The 8027-nt window shown below is 49.0% G+C and overlaps 1 long non-coding RNA gene across 1 annotated transcript; it reads right to left on the bottom strand.

Annotated features, from left to right (window-relative positions):
• Positions 1–6945: 6945 nt before the first annotated feature.
• On the bottom strand, positions 6946–7371 carry LOC119325635. The gene is made up of 3 exons (XR_005157607.1): positions 7315–7371; positions 7132–7230; positions 6946–7048 (listed from the first exon to the last, which is right to left on the bottom strand). It is a non-coding gene; the product is annotated as an uncharacterized LOC119325635 (long non-coding RNA).
• Positions 7372–8027: the final 656 nt, after the last annotated feature.

The raw sequence follows: 8027 nt of genomic DNA on the forward strand, positions 1-8027 counted from the left end.
GCTGATTCTCCTTCACGGAGCCAGACAGCTGGGCCCGAACACCCTTTAGCTCCTCTCCAAGCTGGGTGTGGGTGTCTTGGAGTTTGTTCCTCTCCTGCTGCACCTTCATAAGCACCCTCTCGCCGGCCTTTAGCTGGCGCAGTAGCTGTTGCTTTTCCGGATCCAGTCCAGCAACATCTGCAATATCATTGTCAGACTTATACGCACGCCGCACACTGCTTATCTTTTTGAAATAATGTGTTACCGAAGGGGGTCTCTGTGTCTCCTCCTGTGGCGGCTAGTGCGGCCTCAAGTTGGGCCTTGCACTCTTGTAGCTCCTGGGACAATTGGGCATTCTTCTCCGTAAGATCCTGCATATCAAATGATCCTTAAATTAGTTATTTTAACTACTTTAAGTCTCGGGGGCTACTGGCATATACAACTATTAAAATCCCTTACCCGTATGTCTTTCACATACTGCTCCGTGGCTCTGGTTAAACCATCTTGAGCAGCACGGAGGTGCATGTCTCCCGCGTTAAAGGCATTCAACGCCTCAGGGGAGAAACACGCGTCACGAAGAACTGTCCGGCGGCACCTGTGATTCATGGCGCTCTCCACCTCAGACCTGGTGGCGGACAACCTATCGGCATCCTCCGTTGGAGGAGCATCCTGCTCGCACCTTGCGCTCGCCTCCCCCCCGGACCAGGTGTTGGAGCCTGGCTGACGGAGGCTTGGTTGGCGACCTCTCCGGGCACAGTCCGGCGAGCGCTCTTCCTCCTAAAAAAAGTTATGAGCATAAATATACCTCATAGGGGCCTTTTTCTTAAAAACGGTGGCATGTCATACCGTTGCGGCGACGTTTCAATTCGCACCGCACCCCTCTTCCGCCTGCTGGGCCGAACTGACCCTGGTTGTTCAGTCGCTGGGGATCAGCTTCCCGCCTTGAAGGCACCTCCTGTGAGACACCGTTGATACGCGGTGGTCAGAAATAAGCACAGACGAAGTGATGGTGTCAGGGCTCCGGTCATAGTTACCTGAGAAGCCGGAGATAAACCGGGGTAGTCAGCCGTAATGGCGACTAGAGCATTGTCCATGCTAAGCTGGTGGAACACCCCGTCGATCAGCTCCACCTTTATATCCGGATACTCTTCGGACGCCGGATCAAGGGATCTTCCCGGATCCTCGGGTTGTGGAGACGGACTGTGTATGTCCTCCACATCCCGGCGCAGTTCCTGCGTCGAAAATCGTAAAGTAAGGCGCTTAACTTTGAAAGCACGGATCGGATGAGCAAGCGTCCGCTTACCCAGCTCCGAGGGTTATTCATGGAGAATCCATTCAACTGGCTCGTTTGGAGGAAGTCCTCCTTCTCCCCCTTGTATAAGCCGGACAGGATCTTCACCAGATCTGCGGCCGATCCCGGCCCCTTGCGGCCATGACGGGTGGCGTCATTCTCCCCGTTGAAATCCCACATGGGGTGGCCCCTATATTGGAGCGGCTGCATCCCCCGCATAATGCACGTGGCCATGACTCCAATCATGGTCAATCCGGAATGGGCCAGCAACCTTATCCGGCCCATCAAATAATGGATGGTCCTGTCTTCCTCCTGTTGAGGGCTCCGCGGGCGCCAACTCAGGCATTTCTTCAGAGGAGCCTTGCTGAACTCCGGGAGGCCGATCCGAACTGGGTCCAGCAGTGGAGCATCTTCCACATAAAACCATTCCGAGGGCCAGTCTTCGAACGCCTTCTTTGGGGTTCTGGATAGATATCCGGTCCCGCGATGCGCCATATTTCGGCTCCGCCCACTTGATATATTGACCCCTCGTGAGAACGGGGTACGAGGCAAAATAGTCTCTTCCACAGCGCGAAATGGGGCTCGATGCCCAGGAACAGCCCGCAAAGAGCTACGAAGCCCGCGATGTGCAGAATGGAGGCGGACGTAAGGTGATGGAGATGGAGTCCGTAGAACTGCAGTAGCCCCCGCAGAAACGGATGTATGGAAAATCCAAGCCCCCTTATTAGATAGGGGACGAAACACACCCGCTCCCCTTTAGAGGGACTGGGGGTATTCTCCGCGTGCTTTCCACCTTTGTAGGTGGCCAGCCCGGCTCGAACCGGGACCATAAAGGCCGGAGGAAGGTATCCCTCCGCTTGGAGCGACACTAGCTCGTTGTGCGGGACTGAACATCTCCTCCAATCTCCTGGCTGAGGGCTGGGAGCGCGAGAGGAGGAGCCGCGTCGACGGTCCATGATGGAGTGGATTTTTTGTCAGAAGCGCTCCGATGAGTACTCGCGGAAGGAGGATGGTGTGATTTGGATCTGGATTCTTGCCTCTCTTATAGGCAGCTTATTCGTGTAGCTAGGGGGTAAAATGCAAAAATACCTTGGCCTTTCGCATTCGTACAACACGTGGAAGAGGGCTATTATTGGGCGTGGAAGCCAAGGAGCGCAACATTTATAAGGAAGCTGGACACTATTCGGCAAGCACATGGAATTTGGAGGAGAACCCGCCTTGCAACGCCGAAGACAATATACGCGCCGTACTTGTCATCATTGAAGCCTGGTTCGGGGGCTACTGAGGGAGTCCTGGACTAGGGGGTGTCCGGATAGCCGGACTATCATCATCGGCCGGACTCCAAGACTATGAAGATACAAGATTGAAGACTTCGTCCCGTGTCCGGATGGGACTTTCCTTGGCGTGGAAGGCAAGCTTGGCAATACGGATATGTAGATCTCCTACCATTGTAACCGACTCTGTGTAACCCTAGCCCTCTCCGATGTCTATATAAACTAGAGGGTTTTAGTCCGTAGGACAACAACAATAACAACAATCATACCATAGGCTAGCTTCTAGGGTTTAGCCTCCTTGATCTCGTGGTAGATCCACTCTTGTACTACCCATATCATCAATATTAATCAAGCAGGTGTAGGGTTTTACCTCCATCGAGAGGGCCCGAACCTGGGTAAAAACATCGTGTCCCTTGTCTCCTGTTACCATCCGCCTAGACACACAGTTCGGGACCCCCTACCCGAGATCCGCCAGTTTTGACACCCACAGCGGCGAAAGCGAGAAACATACATGTTTGTGATGGAAAAACCATGCGGATGCAAGAGTTCCATCTGGAAGCTACTTGGTTGACATCGGCGCCAAGATTTCGCCCTTTCTTGGACCAATCACAGTGGCCTGAGTACCATGGCCCTCATATTAGGCCAGACCCTCTTCTAAAGGTGGAGACGAAGGGTAGAAGGAGAACTAAGAGGTTTAGGGGTGATATGGATGACCTCGCTGGATACACTGGCATGAAAAAATTTGGTAGCGATCATTTCATGGAGGCTCCTGACACTATCAACTATGGTGTGTGTGGTGAAGGGGGACACAATGAGCGGACATGCAAGAATAAGAAAACCAAAAATAAGAAAAACAAGTCGTGGAGGCGGCACCGATGGTGAACGAGGTGGAAGAGGTGACGGTGGTGGTGGTCGAGGAAGCACAAGTGTCAGAGGTGGTAGTGGTGGTCGTAGAGGGAGCACAAGTGCTAGAGGTGCTAGTGTTCATAGAGGGAGTACAAGTGCTAGAGGCGGTGGTCGAGCTAGCACAAGTGCTAGAGGTGGTGGTCGAGCAAGCACAAGTGCTAGTGGTGGTGGTCGAGCTAGCACAAGTGCTAGAGGTGGTGGTCGAGCTAGCACAAGTGCTAGAGGTGGTGGTCGAGCAGGCACAAGTGCTAGAGGTGGTGGTGGTCGGAGAGGAAGCACAAGTGCTAGAGGTGGTGGTGGTCGTAGAGGAATGGTTGATAATGGATCGGCCTTCGGTTATTTGCTTAATCCAAATGGTTGATCTAATAATAATGGTATATTATTTGTTCATACAATTCCAATCATTTATTCATTTACTGTATTTACGCATTTACTCTCTTTATGTCTTGTGCTAATAGTTGTTCTTTTTGTAGGCATGGCTTCATCCGGTTCCAGGACGAGGCCGGCGTGCGCGGACCAAGAGGACATGCCGAAGACGTGGATGGAGGCCAGTTTGGACAAGGAGAAGGAGAAGGATGTGCCCACACCATCATGTTGGTGTGCTGATGTTTGCAAGCTGAAGGTGTCCACTGACCGCAACAAGTCATGGACAGAAGGTAGAAGGTTTTTCGTGTGTCCCAACTATGCACATGATCGTCGAAGGCCAACTAACGCATATGACATACCACCGGTATGTTAGGTGTACATACAAAAAACATCAACAAGTTGTCACTCATATGTCTAACAAAAACATGGTTTATATGTAGTCCCCTCCTCCACTTTGCAAGTACTTCACTTGGATAGATCACGAGGTACCAAAAGATGTCCAAGAGGACCAACGTCGAGATTGGCTACGGAGGCAGCGGCTATTCGAGGAGTCCTATGCACGGGGATTGGAGCGGGAGCGTCGTGAGAAGGAGGCTCGTGAGCGCAAGAAGCGTGAGGAAGAGAGGGCACGCAAAGAGAAGGAGGCTCGTCAAGAAGAGAGGGCAAGAAAACTTGCAAGGGCTCGCAATGCACGAGAGGAGGACGAGGCACGTGACAAGAAGGGAAAGTGGCCCCGTACTACTCAGTAGACAAATGGAAAGGCACCAACGTCGATGATGAACTGTCGAGACTTTGTTTAATGTATGAACTTGTTATTCGAGACCTTGTGTGGTCATGAACTACTTATGTCATTCGAGACATCGTGTATGATGAACTTGTAATTCGAGACTATTTGAGATTATGTGCAAACTATGTTCGTCATTCGAGACTAGTTAGTAAGCTTTGTTCATATTTTTGGTTGAGACTATCATGCTTTGTTCATATTTAACAGTGTGTGCTACAAGTTTCTAAGCAAAAACATTAACAAAAGACAGAAGTGTGTGCAAAAACACCAGGCCCACACCCAGACGCCAAGGTCCATGGCGTCTGGCTCGCTTTGCTCGCGCAGGAGACCAGACAAGCTATCTGGTGTTTTGATGGACAACCAGACGCCAAGGTCCATGGCGTCTGCCTCCCACACCCAGACGCCAGGGTCCCTGGCGTCTGGCTCGCTTTGCTCGTGCAGGAGACCAGACAAGCTGTCTGGTGTGTTTGATGGACATCCAGACGCCAAGGTCCATGGCGTATGCCTCCCACACCCAGACGCCAGGTACCCTGGCGTCTGGCTCGCTTTGCTCGCGCAGGAGGCCAGACACCTGTCTGATGTGTCTGATGGACATCCAGACGCCAAGGTCCGTGGCGTTTGGTATCCAGAGAGCATTCTAGCAGTTATCTGTCTGATGGATAAGATTCGAGTGGATAAGATTTTTTGGGCCCACCTCTAGCCCTCTCATCCATTCATCTCCACCTCTACCCCTCTCATTTCATTCATATCCACTCACTCTCACCTCTAGCCCTGCCAACGTCACTCCCTCATCCAGCACCCTAACCCCCCCTCAGATCTCTCACAAATCGGTCCAGTTTCACCATTGGATCTTCTGGATTTCGAGACTAGAAGGTAAATCAACTCCACCCCCATTTTTTGGTTGGTTTAATGTATCATACTTTTGTGAAAACCCTAGTTTGTTTTCCTCGTGGTTTAATGTATCATAGGTTAGCTACTAAGAGATTTGTGTGTTGTAGATGGCTAAGGAAACTCAGTGGGTGCTTAGCCCTGTTGTTCAAGGCTTGTCTCCATGTATTGTGCAAGTTAGTGAAGTGGACCTCACTTTCGATTGGTTGAAGACTAAATTCATGTTGAAGCAAGGGTTGAAGGAAGAGGATTTTGTGTACTAAGTCAGCAGGAGGCAGTCAGATGGCCCCGGGGAAATAAAATTGGTTGACATAACTGATGATGACAAGATTCAAGAAATGCTGGAAGAATGGGAATGGAAAAGGGTTGTTGACTTGCATTGCTACAGGAAACCGAGTTATATGTGATGTTCATGTCGTTTCAACCATCGTGGCCATGAACTACTTATGTCATTCGAGACATTGTATGTGATGAACTTCTCATTCGAGACTATTTGTGTAATTTGAACTATGTTTGTAATTTGCTATGTCATTCGAGACATTGTATCATAGACCATTGTGGTCATGAACTATGTTTGTCATTTGCTATTATGTGAACACTAATGTTTGTCATTCGATACTATGCGTGTTTGCTAGAACAAAATATATATGTCATTCGGTACTATGCTATGACAAAATATGAACAAAATGGAAAAACTACTACACCAGGGCCAGACGCCAAGGATCCTCGCGTCTGCTCCCCTGACTTAGACCAGACGCCATTGACCCTGGCGTCTGGGTCCCTGTACATAATATTTGACATGCTATTTGACATAGGAAGATAGCACATATATCATAATATGACAGGTTCATAGAACACAGAAGATAGAACATTTCACAGAATTTTCACCACGACAAATTCTTGCATACAAACGAAAACAAGTCCACAGATTTTTCATCACGACAAATTCATGCATACATAAGACATCAAGTGCATACATAAGACACCAAATTCAAGACAACCTAAGAAGTTTTTACCACGACAACAAGAAGCTCACTTCCTCCTTCCTCTCTTTGCAATGGTTGCAAGTGTAGGCTCCTCCTCTTCGCTAGTCTCCTCCTCCTCCTCTTCGTTGTATGCCTCCTCCTCCGCCTCAGTGTTGGCCTTATATCTTTGCATTCCTATTGGGATAAGCTTATGAGGATACTCCGGACTACGGAATTGTGTGTTCCATTTCTTCTTTCTACCTTTCTTGCCTGGTGTCTTAGCTATGGCTTTGCCTTTCCTAGAGCAAGCATTGCCTTGTGTCGGTTGTGTAACCTGTGATGGTTGTGGAGCATCAACATCATACTCATGATCCTCTTGATGTGTTGCATCATACTCATGCTCCTCATGATGTGTTGGCTCCTCTTGGTGTGCTGGCTCCTCTTCATCGAACTCCTCCTCCATGTCCTCATCGTTCTGTAGATAACGCTGTCTATTAGCTGTGGCGGCGCGGCTACCAGGTGCATACATGTCACTGGACTGAGCACCATGGCAAGAAAGCATTGCTGCCATCTTATGAAACCGCTTCTTGAACTTCTGCAATAAGACAAAATATGCTATGATATGAGATGCACATAAATAATCCGCAAAAAGAAACTTTTATAATATATTGATCACACCTCCATCGTGCTCCTAAGAGTCCTCTCAGATAATGCACCACCAGGTGGATGACTCAGTGCAACATTGGCATCGTTGACGCACAGAAGCAACTCTCTGCCCTGCAATTCATGAACACACCAAACTTATGTATTTGAAAGAATACAACATGATGCAAGTATGTTAGAATAGGTCAAACAGACTACCATTTCATCATGCATCGGTGCATAGTCAACGTGAGCCCCTCTGGTGTCTCTCACAGCCGTGTTGAAGGTTTGATAACCTTGTGCAGTCTCCGGGTCTTCAGACACCAACTCCGACCACTCCTCATGAGTCCAACCAGGCTTCAGCTTTAACCGGTAACGATCCGCATACCACACTTGATACTTCTGATATGCTGACTAATTGTGAGGTCTATTCTCTGATTGCACTAACGTGTCTCTTTGATTCCAAATTTCTATCCACGCACGGTGTTTGTTTGCCCAATCCGATATATCCTGATTGTTCCTTCGATCGAACCTACAAATGATGCACGGGACAAAGCATTAGCAAACATTGACTTATTCAATGCTCTACTACATACTCAAGGCATGCTTGCTTACCGATGCAGAGATAGCATTTCCTCCTTGCTCTCCTCAATTGGAATACCTTGTCTTCGTACAAATTGTCTTGCCACACGGTCTACAAAGTGCCACTCGACTGCAAAGAAGCATATCATTGGGCACCTCGCCCGCCAAAGATGGCTATCACGCGTGCACATCTCATTAAGATCAAAGTCACGATCTTCCACATAAGGCAACCAATATACCTGCAAAACAAAGAGATACTCCCTCCGTCCGGAAATACTTGTCGGAGGAATGGATGTATCTAGATGTATTTTAGTCTTAGATACATCCATTTTTATGCATTTCTTCGACAA

This window comes from Triticum dicoccoides, chromosome 6B (genome assembly GCF_002162155.2).
Source record: "Triticum dicoccoides isolate Atlit2015 ecotype Zavitan chromosome 6B, WEW_v2.0, whole genome shotgun sequence".
In the NCBI taxonomy this organism is placed as follows: Eukaryota; Viridiplantae; Streptophyta; class Magnoliopsida; order Poales; family Poaceae; genus Triticum; species Triticum dicoccoides.